Source organism: Mus musculus, chromosome X (assembly GCF_000001635.26).
Source record: "Mus musculus strain C57BL/6J chromosome X, GRCm38.p6 C57BL/6J".
Classification (NCBI taxonomy): Eukaryota; Metazoa; Chordata; class Mammalia; order Rodentia; family Muridae; genus Mus; species Mus musculus.
In genome coordinates this window covers 132940228-132962391 of record NC_000086.7, presented here as the reverse complement: position 1 = coordinate 132962391, position 22164 = coordinate 132940228, and positions in this window count along the sequence as shown.

Genomic DNA, 22164 nt, shown 5'->3' with positions numbered 1-22164 from the left:
GCTGATTTTGTTGTAGTTCAATATTTTTACCCTACATGTTCTTCATGTATATATTATGACTTCCAGTTTTGTGTTTTTAAGGATTTCCTAAGGGCATGAAAAGGGGATCTTTATTTTCTCTGCTCTCTTTCATTTTTTTTAAATTAGGTATTTATTTCATTTACATTTCCAATGCTATCATAAAAATCCCCCACACACTCTGCCACCCACTCCCTCACCCACTCCCCCACCCACCACTCACATTTCTTGGCCATAGCATTCCTCTATACTCAGGCATATAAAGTTTGCACGACCAATGGGCGTTTTTTCCACTGATGGTCAACTAGGCTATCTTCTGATACATATGCAGCTAGAATGACACAAGCTCCAGGGGGTACTGGCTAGTTCATAATGTTGTTCCACCTATAGGGTTGCTGACCTCTTTAGCTCCTTGGGTACTTTCTCTAGCTCCTCCATTGGAGGCCCTGTGATCCATCCAATAGCTGACTATGAGCATCCACTTCTGTATTTGCTAGGCCCTGGCATCTATATCTGGGTCCTTACAGTAAAATTTGCTAGTGTATGCAATGGTGTCAGCGTTTGGAAACTGATTATGGGATGGATCCCCAGATATGGCAGTCTCTAGATGGTCCATCCTTTCGTCTCAGCTCTAAACTTTGTCTCTGTAACTCCTTCCATGGGTGTTTTGTTCCCAATTCTAAGAAGGGGCAAAGTGTACAAACTTTGGTCATCGTTCTTCTTCAGTTTTATGTGTTTAGCAAATTCTATCTTATATCTTCAGTATTCTAAGTTTCTGGGCTAATATCCACTTATCAGTGAGTACATATCATTTGAGTTCTTTTGTGGTTGGGTTACCTCACTCAGGATAATGCCCTCTAGGTCCAACAATTTGCCTAGGAATTTCATAAATTCATTCTTTTTAATAGCTGAGTAGTACTCCATTGTGTAAATGTACCACATTTTTTTATATCCATTCCTCTGTTGAGGGGCATCTGGGTTCTTTTCAGCTTCTGGCTATTATAAATAAGGCTGCTATGAACATAGTGGAGCATGTGTCCTTCTTACCCATTGGGACATCTTCTGGATATATGCCCAGGAGAGGTATTATGGGATCCTCTGGTAGTACTATGTCCAGTTTTCTGAGGAACCGCCAGACTGATTTCCAGAGTGGTTGTACAAGCTTGCAATTCCACCAACAATGGAGGAGTGTTCTTCTTTCTCCACATCCTCGCCAGCTTCTGCTGTCACCTGAATTTTTGATCTTAGCCATTCTGACTGGTGTGAGGTGGAATCTCAGGGTTGTTTTGATTTGCATTTCCCTGATGATTAAGGATATTGAACATTTTTTCAGGTGCTTCTCTGCCATTCAGTATTCCTCAGGTGAGAATTCTTTGTTTATCTCTGAGCCCCATTTTTTTAATGGGGTTATTTGATGTTCTGGAGTCCACCTTCTTGAGTTCTTTATATATATTGGATATTAGTCCCCTATCTGATTTAGGATAGGTAAAGACCCGTTCCCAATCTGTTGGTGGCCTTTTTGTCTTATTGACGGTGTCTTTTGCCTTGCAAAAACTTTGCAAATCTCTCTGCTTTCTCTTGGCGTCTTTAACTTTGTTTTATTCTGATTATACCTAATCATATTTTATTTTATTTTAATAAAAACACATTACTTTTAAATACTTGAGATGAAGTTAGGAAAGGCTGGTTTGGAATAATGATGACTAATTATAAACATAATGCTATTAACAACAGAGTTATAGTATAAAGTAGTTAATATTTGTTGTCCACTGCAAGCTTTCAGGTTAGTCAGTGCCCTTTACTTGCTTATCCCATTAAACAACAACTTCTTTTTTTTTGCATTTCTTTTCTTTTTTCTTCTTTTTTTATTAGATATTTTCTTTATATACATTTCAAATGCTATCCCGAAAGTTCCCTCTACCCTCCCTCCACCCTGCTCCCCTACCCACCCACTCGTGCTTCTTGGCCCTAGCATTCCCCTGTACTGGGGCATATAAATAAACAACCACTTCTTAAGATAATCATTAACATTTCCATTTATAAAAAAGGAAGCTGTATTCAGAAAGGTTAAATAAGTAACTGAAAGTTAAAGAACTAAGTAGAAAAAAGAAGATATTTTTGATACAAAACTCAACTTTCACAAATCCTTCTACCTTGAAATTAGGATAGTTATCAACTTTTGGTACTTATGTTCATGTGTCTAATAATGCATCATTCATAAAAAATTTAATGAAATTGAAAGAGTAAAGGGAAGTGAAAAGAAGTCAATGTTTTTATCTCCTGTTCTCACCACTATTGCTTTATTTAGTTATTTTATCTTCATAACAACCTAGAAACATATTATCTATTTGTCTGCCTGTCTACCTATCTACCTGTATCTGTATCTGTATCTGTATCTGTATCTGTATCTGTATCTGTATCTGTATCTGTATCTGTATCTGTATCTGTATCTGTATCTGTATCTCTCTCTCTCTCTCTCTCTCTCTCTCTCTCTCTCTATATATATATATATATATATATATATATATATATGTGTGTGTGTGTGTGTGTGTGTGTGTGTGTGTGTGTGTGCATATATCATCTATCAATCATCTATCATCCATCTGACATTTTAGGAAATGGAGGTTCAGAGAGATTAAGTAAATTGTCTAAGATCACAGAGATAGCAAGTTATCAAACCAGAACACAAATTCTACCTGAAAAATATAGAAAAAATTGTTAGTCTCTTCAAATATTTAAGAAGCATATAAATGTAACAGATTTTCTATTTTTAACTTTATCATAAGTTTTTGTTTATTTGTTTTTAGTAGTGGATGAGTGAGTACAAATATATTTGGTGATGAAAATATAAAATCCAATGTAAAGCTTCACAGTTTCAGAATATCTATTTGAACTGTATAGAAGTTCATTGAAATATATAGGTTTTGAGTCTGGTTTCTGGTATGTGGTGTTGAACTAGGTATTTAATCTCAGTTGGGGTTTTCTACCCCACATTTGATCATTCACTTCCCAGATAAAAGACACAAAAGTTTTATATTAATGTTTACCTTTTATTAGCACTAAGCCTGGGCAGATATTTAACCATCATACTTTTATGTCTACTTCCCTATTAACAATCCTGAGTTATAACTTGCTATTTTCTATTTAGGTTGATCTTAACTCCAATTGGCCAGCCCTCATAGCCATGTTTTCATAACTCACCTACCCCTTAGCATCACTCCTCATTCCACCTTCTTCTCTTTCTCCTTTATAGTTTCTCTCCACTCCCCAAGCTTGGAAATTCAAACTCCTCCTATCTCTTTCCTGCCCAGATATTGGCTATAGGCATCTTTATTCATCTATCAGGGAAAACTTAGGGGACAAGGTTACATAGCATCATTTAGGTACATGCAGGCTCTCTCATCCCTGGGGAAAATCAGGTCTAGGGGGCCAGTCTTTAGTACTGAAATATATAGCAAAAGATCAAAACATAGAAGTGTGGTGCTTTATAGAAGTTTGTTTGTTTTTTTTAATAATAAAGTTAGATTTTTTTTTTCATTTTTGTCCTCTTTCTTGGAAATTAGTCCAGGTTGGAAATGCATATACTTTCTTGTTTTTCTGTTAACACGTAAGCCAAAAGAGAGGAGAAAGATAGAGTAAAGGCAGAGGGGAAGGGAGAACTAGTGATTAAAATTTTAAAAATTTCTATAATAAATATGGAACCACACCAATTATGATCTCAGTAAACCGTGAGACATTCTATTTTGATAATGTCATAATACTTCATGATTATCTTTAGTTCACAGCTTACTTGATTTCTATCTAATAAGAGATACATTAATTCCAATAATTCAGCTTTTATTTTCTTCCTTCACCAAACATCTCTGGTCTCTGAGAGATCAGACCATTAGACGAACACAATGTTGTATTTATAGCGATTGATTAGAGGATTTTCCTCCATGCTTCAATTTCTTTAGTTAGCATTACCTCTACCACTGTGGTTTTAATCCTCTACATTAGCCTCTTTTGATTCCCTGTCTTTTGAAAATGACTTCATTAAAATTTCTCATTTATTATAAAACTAAGACTAGTACTTCAGAAGATCACTTCTCAGCTCCCCAAATTTATCTAATTTCCCCCATTTAATAGCTAGGATTAAACATAGTTTAGTTTTTTATTATTGCTATATTTAAGGGAAATGGGTGGTTTTGAGGAGATAAAAACAGGATATATGTATAAAACAATATTAAATGCTTAGGAAAGGTGAGTCATGGGAGGCAAATATAGAGCCAGCAGGGCATAAATAGAATGGAAGACCTAGGCTTGTCAGACAGTTGTCTTGGTCATTATTCTTCCAAATAAGGGGTCTATGACTAGTTACCTTCAGTACATATATACTTATCCTTTTTTATTTCAATGTGCTTTTAATTATAGGTTGTGAATCCTGCAATAAATAGGAAACATATTCAGTCTCCCTTACTAATGCTGATGAGTAATGCTTTCTGAGTGGCCTAGGTATCAATATATTGTTGCTTTAAATTTTTCAAAGGCTTTCTGGCTTTTGATTAAATTACTTTAGTGTTTAAATTTCTAAGGAATTCTTCTAAAAGAGCAACAACTTGGAAAATGGGTTAAATAACATACATTCTTCAACTTGTATGAAATTTGAAAATATTGAATGTTATTTCAACAAAAATTGCCAGAGAAAGTTAGCAACAAACATGTCAAAAATTATTGTGAGAGGTTGCATACTAAGATAAAGGAAATGATTAAATATTTGGAGAGATTTACACCTCATTAAAAGATTTTAAAGATGAGGAAATATCAATTATCATACAGTTAATCAATGCATATGCATTTACCAATTATATGCTGAACAGGGCTTTTTATATTTCATTTGAAGCTCATCTTTCAGTAGAATACATGATAAATTAATACATAATGCAAAATAAATTAAGGGAAACATATCATTGTCCATACTCTTAAAAAAAGCATGATTCTCTCTCCCTCAGTGGCTACCAACTTCCAGTATTTCCTGAGTATATGTTGAACCATAGGAAGAATTTCCCTCATCAAGAATGGCTTGATCAACTCAAGAAGAATGAAGACTGAAGTGGGGACACTATGCCCCTCCTTAGATTTGGGAACAAAACACCCATGGAAGGAGTTACAGAGACAAAGTGTGGAGCTGAGATGAAAGGATGGACCATGTAGAGACTGCCATATCCAGGGATCCACCCCATAATCAGCATCCAAACGCTGACACCATTGCATACACTAGCAAGATTTTATTGAAAGGACCCAGATGTAGCTGTCTCTTGTGAGACTATGCCGGGGCCTAGCAAACACAGAAGTGGATGCTCACAGTCAGCTAATGGATGGATCATAGGGCTCCCAATGGAGGAGCTAGAGAAAGTAGCCAAGGAGCTAAAGGGATCTGCAACCCTATAGGTGGAACAACATTATGAACTAACCAGTACCCCGGAGCTCTTGACTCTAGCTGCATATGTATCAAAAGATGGCCTAGTCGGCCATCACTGGAAAGAGAGGCCCATTGGACTTGCAAACTTTATATGCCCCAGTACAGGGGAACACCAGGGCCAAAAAGGGGGAGTGGGTGGGCAGGGGAGTGGGGGTGGGTGGATATGGGGGACTTTTGGTATAGCATTGGAAATGTAAATGAGCTAAATACCTAATAAAAAATGGAAAAAAAAAGTAAAAAAAAAAAAAAAAAAAAGAATGGCTTGATCATATACATTCCTTGTATACATCACATTGGTTAACTTCCTTTTCCATTAGTGGACTATTAAGTTACTTCATATCTTGGTACACCAAACATCCCATTAATGTGCCAATTTAATTTCCTTTTGTGTATCATTTACTTTTGTATATTATGTAATTGTATTATTGGATTATATGGTGCTTCTATTTCTTTTCTCCTTCCTTCCTATTTTCCTTGCTTCCTTCCTTCCTTTCTTCTAGCCTCCTTCCTTTCTTTTTGTCTGTCTGTATTTATTTCATTTTTTCTACCCCTGTTTCTGTCCCTGCCCCCTCCCCATTCTCCCTCTCCTTATTCTTCTTGTTCTTGTTCTTATTCTTATTGTTGCTCTCCTCCTCCTCCTCATTCTCCTTTTTCTCTTCCTCCTCTTCCTCCTCCTCATCCTCCTCATTCTCTTTTTTTCTTCTTCTTCCCACTATGTCTCATGTATTCTCTGCCTTGTATATAAGGATGACCTTACATTTTCAATTCCTTCTTTTACATTGTGAGTATTGATGACTATGCCCCAACTTTCCCTGTTTATGTAGTTCTGGGGGCTGAATATAAAGCTTTGTACATGTGAAATTTATAATGTACTACCAAAGAAGATACCTCTATATTTCAGAAATTCTATTATTTATAGTTTGTGGAAATATCATACTCTTTTCCATAATGATGGCACTAGTTTAGATTCTATGAATGGGTGTTCAAGAGTTCCTTCTCCTCAATATTGCTCTAGCGTTTATTATGTTTGATGTTTCTGATGATATGCATTTTAACATGAGAACCAATATATCATTGTGGTTTTAAATTTCATTATACTGATGATTAGTATTATGGAACCTTTTTTCATGTATTTATTTTCCACTTGCATGTATTTTTATGGAAAGTAATATTAACTGAGAAGGAAACAGTATTTTCAGCTAGAGAGGGGATTAAAATATATATCTTCTTTTAAGAAATGTCAACTAGATTTGACCTTAGTACAAAGAGATAGGAATGGATCAATTCACATTCTTCTATATGATAAACACCAGTTGTGCCAGCACCATTTGTTGAAAATGTTGCCTTTCTTCTAAAACAAGAGACACTGAAACTTATAGAGGAGAAAGTGGGGGAAAGCCTTGAAGATATGGGCACAGGGGAAAAATTCCTGAATAGAACAGCAATGGCTTGTGCTGTACGATTGAGAATTGACAAATGGGACCTCATGAAACTGCAAAGCTTCTGCAAGGCATGAGACAACGTCAATAAGACAAAAAGACGACCAACAGATTGGGAAAGGATCTTTACCTATCCTAAATCAGATAGGGGACTAATATTCAATATATATAAAGAACTCAGGAAAATGGACTCCAGAAAATCAAATAACCCCATTAAAAAATGGGGCTCAGAACTGAACAAAGAATTTTCACCTGAGGAATACCGAATGGCAGAGAAGCACCTGAAAAAATGTTCAACATCCTTAATCATCAGGGAAATGCAAATCAAAACAACCCTGAGATTTCATCTCACACCAGTCAGAATGGCTAAGATCAAAAATTCAGGTGACAGCAGATGCTGGCAGGATGTGGAGAAAGAGGAACACTCCTCCATTGTTGGTGGGACTGCAAGCTTGTACAACCACATTGGAAATCAGTCTGGCGGTTCCTTAGAAAATTGGACATAGTACTACCGGAGGATCCAGCAATACCTCTCCTGGGCATATATCCTGAAGATGTCCCAACCAGTAAGAAGGACCCATGCTCCACTATGTTCATAGCAGCCTTATTTATAATAGCCAGAAGCTGGAAATAACCCAGATGCCCAACAGAGGAATGGATACAGGAAATGTGGTACATTTACACAATGGAGTACTACTCAGCTATTAAAAAGAATGAATTTATGAAATTCCTAGCCAAATGGATGGACCTGGAGTGCATCATCCTGAGTGAGGTAACACATTCACAAAGGAACTCACACAATATGTACTCACTGATAAGTGGATATTAGCCCAGAACCTAGGATAACCAAGATATAAGATACAATTTGCTAAACACATGAAACTCAAGAAGAATGAAGACTGAAGTGTGGACACTATGCCCTTCCTTAGAATTGGGAACAAAACACCCATAGAAGGAGTTACAGAGACAAAGTTTGGAGCTGAGACGAAAGGATGGACCATCTAGAGACTGCCATATCCAGGGATCCATCCCATAATCAGCTTCCAAACGCTGACACCATTGCATACATTGGCTGGTTTTCAAACCAATGTCGGTTTACTCATGTTGAATTCTGTTGGGGTGATCTTACTTTTGTAGCCTGAGGAAAAACTGTATATTCCTTTCCTTCTTTTCATAAATGGAAGGCATTTATTTTCATACTCTGCTTTGTGGGATTTTGGGATAGTTGAAAAATAATGCCAAACTTTTTTTTTTTTTTTTACCATCTTCAGGGTAGCTTTTCTTTTTTATGTTATAGTCAGATAGTAGTATCTCTAATATGGTTTTGTTAGCTTTTATAAAATTATTCTTATGCATTCTTATGAATGGTCAATATAGGTGTTTCTGTGGGGGGGAGAAATAATTGTATTATAATTTATACAATTTAGATGTTCACTGAGGCTTCATGTTCTATAATTAAATTTTCATTTTCAGGTATTAACAAGGTGAGAAACTTTTTCTTTTCTTTTTTTTAAAATTAGGTATTTTCCTCGTTTACATTTTGAATGCTATCCCAAAAGTCCCCCATACCCACCCACCCCCAATCCCCTACCCACCCACTCCCCCTTTTTGGCCCTGGGGTTCCCCTGTACTGGGGCATATAAAGTTTGCAAGTCCAATGGGCCTCTCTTTCCAGTGATGGCCGACTAGGCCATCTTTTGATACATATGCAGCTAGAGTCAAGAGCTCCGGGGTACTGGTTAGTTCATATTGTTGTTCCACCTTTAGGGTTGCAGTTCCCTTTAGCGCCTTGGGTAATTTCTCTAGCTCCTCCATTGGGGGCCGTGTGATCCATCCAATAGCTAACTGTGATCATCCACTTCTGTGTTTGCTAGGCCCCGGCATAGTCTCACAAGAGACAGCTATATCTGGGTCCTTTCAGCAAAATCTTGCTAGTGTATGCAATGGTGTCAGCGTTTGGAAGCTGATTATGGGATGGAGAAACTTTTTCTACTATAACATTTAGAGATATGCTTTTGAAAGCATTTTAAAGAACAAAGCCATTAGGATCGGAGCCCCTACTACTAAATTCTATAGGTCTTATAAGAAAAACAAAGATGAAACATACATAGCAATAATTGTTCTCTGTACCTTGTAATGCATGCTATCTATCATGCAATGACTCTGCAAGCAAGAATCTCATCAGCACACTTGACTCTCCCACACTGAACAGAAGTAAATCTCTCTGTCTCTCTCTCTCTCTCTCTCTCTCTCTCTCTCTCTCTCTCTCTCTCTCTGTAGTCTTTAGTATTGTGTTATTAGCTACTTTAAAATGTATGAATCATTCTGGAATGACCAGTTCTGCAATCTTTCTGACATCTACATTCAGAGTAGAATCTTAAACATTATAATCAATAAATACAATATGTTTTTCTCCTAAATTCAAGGACTGAATTTACAAAAGATTGTTTATATCATCAATATCTGTCTCTTTTGGTTGTTTTTCCCAACCATTTCTCTCATGGAGAAGATATTATTACCCCATAGTTTTTTTTTTTTTTTTTTTTTTTTTTTTTTTTTTTTTTGGTGCACTTTCTATTTTGGCAACTGCTGCTACTTCATATAATTGGAGCAGAAGAGCTGTATGGTGATTTAAAATGTTGGTTTCTTGTTTGAGGCATTCTTAAATATGGAAAAGTAGAAAAAAGAGGTAGGGAAAAAAGACACAAAAAGTTCCTGGGGGAAAATAAACATTCTTAACACTTGAAAATCTTGAGAAAAAATTATTATCGTGGCTCAATTCACAAGTCTAACCATCTCTCCTTAAAGAACAAGAGGTAGTGTCTCTTAAACACTGATAAGTTAATGCTGAGAAAACTCACATATAATTCCTGAATAGTTTTCAAATCTGTTGGGCTTTGAAAGGTATAATTAAAACTTATTATTCTTTCTTTCTTTCTTTGTCTACCAGCTGTCTGATCACAGAAAGAAAGAAAACAAGACTTTTTTTTTCTTTAACCAGTGAAAGCATTTGCCAGATTTAAAGAGAAATTATACTTTTAAGTATTAAAAATCATTCTCACTAAAGGGACAAATGAGTTGAATTATGCTCAAACATCGTAACTGAGCAAAATCAATGAGAAGCTTTTCAATGACACCATTTTCTAAAAATGGCATTTCATAAAATAGCAAATCTTGGTTTGGGGAGAGTTTGTGCTCTGCATGACAGTTCTCATAATCTTACCATCATGTCTGCTATGTAATCGTATATTGTTCTGACCATTATGCAACTGTTTACCTTTACATTGGGAAACTAATGAAAAGTTCCAATTTATCCCAACTGACTGTGGCAAGCTAGACATGAATAAAAGTTTACATTTACTGATTAGTAGTCTTAATTTTATATACCTTGTTTTAATGCAAAACTCACTAATATACTGATGACATTCTTTACAGACCTAGAAGAAAGCAAAATCCTAAAATTCATAGAAAAGCACAAAAAACACCATATAATCAAAGCAATCTTGGATAAAAAGAACTAAGCTGGAGGCATCACAATATGTGATTTCAAGATGTATAGAGTCATGGTAACCAAAACAGCATGATATTGGCATAAATATAGACATATCAACCAAAAGAACAGAATAGAGAATAAAGATCCCAGAAATAAATCCATGTATCTACAGCCAACTGATTCTCCACAAAAGCACCAAAACCATGCATTGGGCAAAGGACGGCCCCTTCAATAAATGATACTGCAAAAGCTGGATAGATATTCACATACAGAAGAAGAAAACTTGACCTTTCCTCCTCACCCTGTACAAACTGAACTCACAATGGATCAAAGCTTAAATTTAACATCTGAAAATTTGAAACTATTAGAAAGAAGCACATGGCAGACTTTGTAAGACATTGGGGCAGGCAGTGAATTTCTGGAAAGAACACCAACAGCAAAGGAAACAAAAGTGAAATGTAATAAATGTACTATATCAAACTAAAAGCTTCTGTACAATGAAGAAAGTAGAACAAAGGATGAAGACAACCTAAATAATGAGACAAAATTGTTGCTAATTGTGTGACAATGAATAGTAAATAAGACAAAAAAATCTTAACAATAAAACCCAAGTAATCTAAGTGCCAAAAATGGACAAATGGTCTGAATAGACATTTCTCAAAAGAAGAAATATATATGGCAATGAATATATGACAGTATTTAATAACCTTAGCCACCATAAAATATTAACCCAAATGTCATTGTTGTGCTATTTATTCCAGTTATAAGGGTTATATAAAAAACATGAAAATATTAGCAACAATTTTGCAAGAATGAACTTGTATACTTGATTGTTAGAAATGTTAGCAAGTACAGCCATTATGAAGAAAAATGCATATTGTGCAAGTTCTTTTGTGATTAGGTTACCTCATTCAGGATGATGCCCTCCAGGTCCATCCATTTGCCTAGGAATTTCATAAATTAATTCTTTTTAATAGCTGAGTAGTACTCCATTGTGTAAATGTATCATATTTTCTGTATCCATTCCTCTGTTGAGGGGCATCTGGGTTCTTTCCAGCTTCTGGCTATTATAAATAAGGCTGCTATGAACATAGTGGAGCATGTGTCCTTCTTACCGGTTGGGACATCTTCAGGATATATGCCTAGGAGAGTTATTGTGGGATCCTCCAGTAGTATTATGTCCAATTTTCTGAGGAACCGCCAGACTGATTTCCAGAGTGGTTGTACAAGCTTACAATCCCACCAACAATGGAGGAGTATGCCTCTTTCTCCACATCCTCGCCAGCATCTGTTGTCACCTGAATTTTTGATCTTAGCCATTCTGACTGGTGTGAGATGGAATCTCAGGGTTGTTTTGATTTGCATGTCCCTGATGATTAAGGATTTTGAACATTTTCTCAGGTGCTTCTCAGCCATTCGGTATTCCTCCGGTGAGATTATTTATTTAGCTATGAGCCCCATTTTTAATGGGGTTATTTGATTTTCTGGAGTCCTTTTTGAGTTCTTTATATATATTGGATATTAGTCCCCTATCTGATTTAGGATAGGTAAAGACCCTTTCCCAATCGGTTGGTGGCCTTTTTATCTTATTGAAGGTGTCCTTTGCCTTGCAGAAGCTTTGCAATTTTATGAGGTCCCATTTGTCGATTCTCAATCTTACAGCCCAAACCATTCCTGTTCTATTCAGTAATTTTTTCCCCTGTACCCATATCTTCGAGGGTTTTTTCTACGTTCTCCTCTATAAGTTTCAGTGTCTCTGGTTTTATGTGCAGTTCCTTAATCCACTTAGATTTGACCTTAGTAGAAGGAGATAGGAATGGATCAATTCGCATTCTTCTACATGATAACTGCCAGTTGTGCCAGCACCATTTGTTGAAAATGCTGTCTTTTTTCCACTGGATAGTTTTTGCTCTCTTGTCAAAAATCAAGTGACCATAGGTGTGTGGGTTCATTTCTGGGTCTTCAATTCTATTCCATTGGTCTACTTGTCTGTCCCTATACCAGTACCATGCAGTTTTTATCACAATTGCTCTGTAGTACAGTTTTAGGTCAGTCATGGTGATTCCACCAGAGGTTCTTTTATCCTTGAGAAGAGTTTTTGCTACCCTAGGTTTTTTGTTATTCCAGATGAATTTGCAGATTGCCCTTTCTAATTCATTGAAGAATTGAGTTGGAATTTTGATGGAGGTTGCATTGAATCTGTAGATTGCTTTTGGCAAGATAGCCATTTTTACTATATTGATCCTCCCAATCCATGAGCATGGGAGATCTTTCCATCTTCTGAGATCTTCTTTAATTTCTTTCTTCAGAGACTTGAAGTTCTTATCATACAGATCTTTCACTTCCTTATTTAGAGTCATGCCAATGTATTTTATATTATTTGTGAATATTGAGAAGGGTGTTGTTTCTCTAATTTCTTTCTCAGCCTGTTTATCCTTTGTGTACAGAAAGGCCATTGACTTATTTGAGTTAATTTTATATCCAGCTACTTCATTGAAGCTGTTTATCAGGCTTAGGAATTCTGTGGTGGAATTTTTAGGGTCGCTTATATATACTCAATCAGAAAAGAAGTCACACAATATGTACTCACTGATAAGTGGATATTAGCCCAGAAACTTAGAATACCCAAGATATAAGATGCAATTTGCTAAGCACATGAAACTCAAGAAGAACGAAGACCAAAGTGTGGACACTTTACCCCTTCCTTGAATTGGGAACAAAACACCCATGGAAGGAGTTACAGAGACAAAGTTTGGAGCTGAGATGAAAGGATGGACCATCTAGAGATTGCCCTTTCTGGGGGTTCCATCCCATAATCAGCTTTCAAATGCTGACAGCATTGCATACACTAGTAAGATTTTGCTAAAAGGACCCAGATATGGCTGTCTCTTGTAAGACTATGCCAGGGCCTGGCAAACACAGAAGTGGATGCTCACAGTCAGCTATTGGATGGATCACTGGTCCCCCAATGGAGGAGCTAGAGAGAGTACCCAAGGACCTGAAGGGATCTGCAATCCTATAGGTGAAACAACAATATGAACTAACCAATACCCCCCCGGAGCTTGTGTCTCTAGCTGCATATGAATCAGAAGATGGCCTAGTTGGCCATCAGTGGAAAGAGAGTCCCATTGGTCGTGCAAACTTTATATGCCTCAGTACAGGGGAATGCCAGTGCCAAGAAGTGGGATTGGGTGTGTGGGGGAGTGGGTGGGGAAGCATGTGGGGGACCTTTGGGATAGCATTGGAAATGTAAAAAAATAAATACCCAATTAAAAAAATGCAGAGATTTTAAAGAGTAATAATACAAGAAAGAGCTCTAAAGTTAAACATCTATCTTATTTCTGAATATATGTCAAAAGGAGAGAAAATTAACAGCATATTGGTATCTATATCTCCATGCCATTATTGCAATATTCTCAATAGTTATGATGCTGAACCAGCCTAAATACCCATCAATGAATGAACAGATAAAATGTGTTATTATATATCTATATAGACATATTTATACATATATAAATAAAATAGTTAAATCTTGACATTTCTTGTCTAACCAGCCTACTGGTCTATCAATAAGTAAACAAACAAAATTTGGTATTTGTAAGGGGTGGGAAAACAATTAAATGCTATTATTTGTTGTAAAACAAATATAATTAAAGTACCCTGTCAAATGAAAAAGGGCATTTTCAGAAAAACAAATACTACATGTTCTCTGTTACATACAGAATCTACAAAAATCTGTCTATAAAGTAGAACTTCCTATAAATGTGATGACTGCTAGTGTTAACAAAATGTGGCAAAGAATAGCTAGGTTTGTTCAGTTCTTTATAGGAAAATATGTGAAATTTCAATTATGTGTATAATTATTATTTATGGCTAAGATCACTCTATTGTCCAGTTGAGATTCTCTACATTAATTACAGTTTGTTTCAAGAAGAAACTTCTCTGATTTTCATTCTTCTATGTACTGATCTATGGTTATAGAAATATACCATTAGGAGTAATATTGCTATGTTCACTTACCTCTTAAGGTAAATGACCAATATATTCTTAGGTTCTTGGACTCATTAACAGTGAAGGGTATAGGTTCTAGCTCTTAAACCTACATAAAATGTGGTTAGGAACTTCCATAAATTTGTGCTATTACACAAGTGAGAATATCTTGCAGACAAGCAAGATTGCAGCTCATAAGGTTTGTAGCTGAGTGAATATATCCCATCATGATAAATTCTAGTAGGGTAAGGATGTTCTTCAAAAATGAGCATCAGTTCAATTTATTGACATTTAATGATATAAGAATGTAGTATTTGCATCAATAAGGCCTGACCTTTAGGGTATGAAGATTTAGGTAATTGCCTATAATGTTTGGGGCAAATATACACTTTTGGCCAACAACTCAAAAGTACATAACGCACTCCATGGCTTTTATTTAGTAACATATGATGTCTAGTATGAATATTGCCTCCCCTATTATGTAATAATTCCATTTATACTCATTTTGATATGCATATATTTCAGGAAGCCTCTACATTTTCTTTGATTCAGCTATCAATTTCTTCTACCTTATGGTCAAGAGCTGAAACTCAGATTTTCATGTCTATTTTTGCTTTGGGAAAGCTTACTTCAGAGCTTATGTTTAGTTTTGTGAACTTTTTCTTTGTAGTTTTATTTAAGTTTGAAGTTTTGTTTAGTGATCTCACTTCTTTGTTAAATTCTACTTTTAGATCTTGAATTATTTTCCTTATTTCATTCAGGTGTTTTTGTTTTTACTAATCTTCATTGAGAATCCAATTCATAACATATTTAATATCCTTGAACAAGTTCATAGTTGCTAATTTAAAGTCTTTGTTTTATGATTTAACTACATTTTCTCATGGTCTATTGCAGTATGGTTGATGTCTTCTGAAGGAGGCATATGTTCTTGTATTTGTTTCTTTTCCTTTTTCTTTTTCTTTGCCTTTGTACTGGGATTTAAGCATCCAGAGTAATGACATCTATGGTTTCATAAACACACACACACACACACACACACACACACACACACACACACAAACTTTGTTGTGTGTGTTTTCTGATTGCTGCTTCCCAAGACTTACAAGTTGTAGACTTACAAGTATGCTTGCTTTTTAGTCTTGAGTTCATTCTGAGTTTGGGGATTCAGACTGACTACTCCTAGATCTTAAGTTCTCATTGGATCTTTGTGTTCAGATGAAAGCTGGCCTAGATTAGTGCAATGAGTTAGGAGTTTAGTGGGTGATAGGCTAATATGGTGAGAGGGACTGACTCTGGATATCTCTTAAGCAGAAATTGGAGTCCAGCTCTACTAAAGTTGATAATGGCAGAACTAGGGTTAGTTATTTATAGCCTAGAATATCAACAAGTTAAAATAAGATGGAAGTGAACTAGAAGGGGAGGCTGAGGGTGACAGACAGCTGTACTCTCTGGAAGAAGGGTACAGCCAAATGCATCCTTACTATGGAGATGTTCTTCAGTTTGTTAGAAGTCATTAAAAAGGGAGATAGGATTGTACAAATGGCTATAGAGAGGCAGAGGGAGAATACTGAAATGGGAACTTTGATAAGAATCTAATAATATCTGAGCCTCAGTTCCCATGATTACAAAGTGAGGATTAAGATGTTGTCACATAGTTTTCATGCTGGTTATGAAAATTAAAGAGTGGTTAGGGTACTCATTTAACCATAGTAAACATGACATAAGTTTACTTTAACTAAGTGGTATAGCACTTTTAAACTGAACCTAGGCTAAAGGTAAGTGATAAAAAGGAACAGGTAAGGCAATAAGGGTTTAAATATAAATCTCATTAATTAAAGATGAGCCTAGAATGAATGCTAACACCAGTGAATATGGGGTAAGGAATATGCTTAACTAAATGAAGATATAAAATCTTATTTTAGATTCTTTGAGCATTTTATTATAAGATTTTAAATGGGACCAATTCTCCCACTGAAGGCAGCTTCTTATTCATTTCATTGTCAGTAAAAATGACTTTCACTCATATAAATGCACTCATGAGATCTATCTGACAGTTTCATCATCTGAAGAAATTGTTTTTTATTACATATGCTTTTACCATATACGTTTTTCTTGCTATTGAAAATCAAGACATGCCCTCAAACAATCTAATTTTGTGTTTTATTTTTAATGGAAATTTTAATGTCAATAATTTGTCAAGGAATACAGAACAGTTTGGAAACCTATTTCAGAGTGATTGAGAAAAGATTATTTCTTGCTAACAATATTTTAGTTTTCTTTGGTTGGTACATAGATGGAAATAGTTTGAATAGCATAAACTAGTATTTTTTTGCCACCGGTGTTTAAACAGTCACCATAAATCACAGAAGTAGTTCTTTAGAGAGGCACATTCCTAGAAAATAAGGTATCATGTTTCTAAAAGCAATGTCAGTTGCTCTCTAATTTGAGGACAGGGTCCAGTCTATCAGTGGCATGAACAGCAAGGAAACAACTATCTTAAAGGCTCTGAGGCCTAACATAGTAAAGATGCTTTATTTTGTTCTTGCCACCAGCCCTGTATAGGCCAAAAGGGAGGTTTGTTTTTTAGAGTCATTCAGGAAAGAAAAGTGCAGTCTATGTCCACAACATAATGGGAGAATGGAATGTAGAATACTATGCACTAGCTATTAAAGTTTCTGCCTTAAACAGAAACTCATATTTGTGCTTTTATTTTATTAGGAAGAACAAAATACCCACTTTTAAATTCAAGAAGTCTGGGAAGCACAATGCTACAATGCATCAAAAAGGAGAAGGTCAGGAGGAAGAGGGGATAAATAACAACATGGTCAGCTGATTAAAACCTCAGGGGATTTTTTTTTTCTTTTAGCTATCCAAAACTATATATATAATTAAATTAAGAAACTTAAGATGAAAACATTTAACATGAGAAACAGAGACTCGGTTATCATGTAGGTCTCCTAACAAGTGGAGATGGGGCCATCTCTGACTCTGTTGCCTTCCCTTTGATCCCTTTCCCCTCAGTGGGATAGCTTATCTGGCCTCAGTGGGAGAGGATGTGCTTAGTCTGCTGAGACTTGATGTGCCTTGGCCAGTTAGTACCCATGTGGAGCCTCCCCAGAGGGAGTAATGGGGAAGGAGGTATGAGGGTAGAACTGTGAGGATGGGAGGGAGGGAGCTGTTATAAAAATATATGTTCATCTGAAGTAACAAAAATCTAGGATATCAAAAACTATTCTCAACAATATTGGTACAGTGACAGACAGGTAGATCAATGGGATAGAATTGAAGACCCAGAAATGAACCCACGTGCCTATGGTCACTTGATCTTTTACAAAGGAGCTAAAATCATCCAGTGGAAAAAAGGCAGCATTTTTAACAAATGGTGCTGGCACAACTGGTGGTTAGAATGTAGAGAAGAATGGGAATTGATCCATTCTTATTTCCTTGTACAAAGCTCAAGTCTAAGTGGATCAAAGACCTCCACATAAAACCAGAGACACTGAAACTTATAGAGGAGAAAGTAGGGAAAAGCCTCAAAGATATGGGCACAGGGGAAAATTTCCTAAACAGAACACCAATGGCTTGTGCTGTAAGATCAAGAATTGACAAATGGGACCTCTTAAAATCATAAAGCTTATGTAAGGTAAAGGACACTGTCAAGAGGACAGAAAGGCAACTAACAGATTGGGAAAATATCTTTACCAATCCTACATCAGATAGAGGGCTAGTAGCCAATATATACAAAGAACTCAAGAAGTTAGACTCTAGAAAACCAAATAACTCTATTAAATAGTGGGGTACAGAGCTAAATAAGGAATTCTCATCTGAAGATTACAGAATGGCTGAAAAGCACCTGAAAAAATGTTCAATATCCTTAATCATCAGGGAAATACAAATCAAAACTACCGTGAGATTCCACCTCACAATAGTCAGAATTGCTAAGATCAAAAATTGCTAAAAATGGCTAAGACAGCAAATGCTGGCAAGGATTTGCATAAGGAGGAACATTCCTCCATTATTGGTGGGATTGCAAGCTGGTACAACCAGTCTGGAAATCTGTTTGTTGGTTCTCAGAAAATTGGAAAAAAGTACTACCAGAAGATCCAGTAATACTACTCCTGGTCATATACCTAGAAGATGCTCCAACTTGTAATAAGGACACATGCTCCACTATGTTCATACTGCCTTATTTATAATAGCCAGATGCTTGAAAGAACCCAGATGTCCCTCAACAGAAGAATGGATACAGAAAATGTGGTACATTTACACAATGGAGTACTACTCAGCAATTAAAAAAAATGAATTCATGAAATTCTTGGGCAAATGGATGCATCTGGAGGATATCATCCTGAGTGAGGTAGCCCAATCACAAAAGAACACAGATGGTATGTACTCATTAATGAGCAGTTAGTAGCTCAGGAATTTAGAATATCCAAGATACAATTTGTAAAACACCTGAAACACAAGAAGGAAGACCAAAGTGTGGACACTTCAATACTTCTTAGACAAGATAGCCATTTTTACAATGTTGATCCTGCCAATCCATGAGCATGAGAGATCTTTCCAACTTCTGAGATCTTCTTTAATTTCTTTCTTCAGAGACTTGAAGTTTTTATCATACAGATCTTTCACTTCCTTAGTTAGAGTCACACCAAGATATTATATGTTATTTGTGACTATTGAGAAGGGTGTTGTTTCCCTAATTTCGTTCTCAGCCTGTTTATTCTTTGTGTAGAGAGAAAGGCCAATGACTTGTTTGAGTTAATTTTATATCCAGCTACTTCACCGAAGCTGTTGATCAGGTTTAGGAGTTCTCTGGTGGAATTTTTAGGCTCACTTATATATACTATTATTTCATCTGCAAAAAGTGATATTTTGACTTCATCTTTTTCAATTTGTATCACCTTGATCTACTTTTGTTGTAGAATTGCTCTGGCTAGGACTTCAAGTACTATGTGGAATAGGTAGGGCGAAAGTGGGAAGCTTTGTCTAGTCCCTGATTTTAGTGGGATTGCTTCAAGCTTCTCACCATTTACTTTGATGTTGGCTACTGGTTTGCTGTAGATTGCTTTTATCATGTTTAGGTATGGGCCTTGAATTCCTGATCTTTCCAAGACTTTTATCATGAATGGGTGTTGGATCTTGTCGAATGCTTTCTCAGCATCTAACGAGATGATCATGTGGTTTTTGTCTTCGAGTTTGTTTATATAATGGATTACATTGATGGATTTTCGTATATTAAACCATCCCTGAATCCCTGGAATAAAACCTACTTGGTCAGGATGGATGATTGCTTTAATGTGTTCTTGGATTCGGTTAGCAAGAATTTTATTGAGTATTTTTGCATTGATATTCCTCTACAGATTCAATGCAATCCCCATCAAAATTCCAACTCAATTCTTCAACGAATTAGAAAGAGCAATCTGAAAATTCATCTGGAATAACAAAAAACCTAGGATAGCAAAAACTCTTCTCAAGGATAAAAGTACCTCTGGTGGAATCACCATGCCTGACCTAAAGCTTTACTACAGAGCAATTGTGATAACAACTGCATGGTACTGGTATAGTGACAGACAAGTAGACCTATGGAATAGAATTGAAGACCCAGAAATGAACCCACACATCTATGGTCACTTGATCTTCGACAAGGGAGCTAAACCATCCAGTGGAAGAAAGACAGCATTTTCAATAAATGGTGCTGGCACAACTGGTTGTTATCATGTAGAAGAATGAGAATCGATCCATACCTATCTCCTTGTACTAAGGTCAAATCTAAGTGGATCAAGGAACTTCACATAAAACCAGAGACACTGAAACTTATAGAGAAGAAAGTGGGGAAAAGCCTCGAAGATATGGGCACAGGGTAAAAATTCCTGAATAGAACAGCAATGGCTTGTGCTGTAAGATCAAGGATTGACAAATGGGACCTCATGAAAGTGCAAAGCTTCTGCAAGGCAAAAAAAAACAAAAACAAAAAAAGAACAAAAAACAAAAAAACAAAAAAACAAAAAAAACCCAAAAAACAAAAAACAAAAAACAAAAAAACTGTCAGTAAGACAAAAAGGCCACCAACAGATTGGGAAAGGATCTTTACCTATCTTAAATCAGATAGGGGACTAATATCTAATACATATAAAGAACTCAAGAGGGTGGACTCCAGAAAATCAAATAACCCCCTTAAAAGATGGGGCTCAGAGCTAAACAAATAATCTCACCTGAGGAATACCGAATGGCTGAGAAGCACCTGAAAAAATGTTCAAAATCCTTAATCATCAGAGAAATGCAAATCAAAACAACACTGAGATTCCATCTCACACCAGTCAGAATGGCCAAGATCAAAAATTCAGGTGACAGCAGATGCTGGCGAGGATGTGGAAAAAGAGGAACACTCCTCCATTTGGGTGGGATTGCAGGCTTGTACAACCACTCTGGAAATCAGTCTGGCGGTTCCTCAGAAAATTGGACATAGTACTACCGGAGGATCCAGCAATACCTCTCCTGGGCATTTATCCTGAAGATGTCCCAATGGGTAAGAAGGACACATGCTCCACTATGTTCATAGCAGCCTTATTTGTAATAGCCAGAAGCTGGAAAGAACCCAGATGCCCCTCAACAGCGGACTGGATACAAAAAATATGGTATATTTACACAATGGAGTACTACTTAGATATTAAAAAGAATGAGTTTATGAAATTCCTAGGCAAATGGTTGGACCTGGAGGGCATCATCCTGAGTGAGGTAACACAATCACAAAAGAACTCAAATGATATGTACTCACTGATAAATGGATATTAGCCCAGAAACTTAGTAGAGCGAGATGTAAGGTACAATTTGCTTAACAGGAGAAACTGAAGAAAAACGAAGACCAAAGTGTGGACACTTTGCCCCTTCGTAGAATTGGAAACAATCACCCATGGAAGGAGTTACAGAGACAAAGTTTGGAGCTCAGACAAAAGGATGGACCATCTCTAGACTGCCATATCCAGAGATCCATCCCATAAATAGCCTCCAAACAATGACACCATTGCATACACTAACAAGCGTTTGATGCAAGGACCATGATATAGCTGTCTTTTGTTAGACTAGGCCGGGGCCTAGCAAACACAGAAGTGGATGCTCACAGTCAAATATTGGATGGATCACAGGGCCCCCGATGGAGGAGCTAGAGAAAGTATCCAAGGAGCTAAAGAGATCTGCAACCCTGTAGGTGCAACATTGTGAACTAACCAGTACCCCGGAGCTCTTGACTCTAGCTGCATATGTATCAAAAGATGGCCTAGTCGGCCATCACTGGAAAGAGAGTCCCATTGGACAGGCAAACTTTATATGCCCCAGTACAGGGGAACACCAGGGCCAAAAAAATGGGAATGGGTGGGTAGGGGAGTGGGGGGGAGGGTGTGGGGGACTTTTGGGATAGCATTGGAAATGTAATTGAGGAAAATACGTAATAAAAAAAAAAAAAACACTTCTTAGAATGGGGAACAAAATACCCATGGGAGGAGTTACAGAGACAAAGTTCGGAGCAGAGAATTAATGAATAACTATCCAGAGACTCCAACACCTGGGGATCCAAACCATAAACAACCACCAAACCCAGGCACTATTGCAGATGCCAACAAGAGCTTGTTGACAGGAGCCCGATAAAGCTGTCTCCTGAGAGGCTCTACCCATGCTTGACAAATACAGAAGTGGATGTTCACAGCCATCCTTTGTACAGAGCACAGGGTCCCCAATGAAGGAGCTAAAGAAAGTACCCAAGGTGT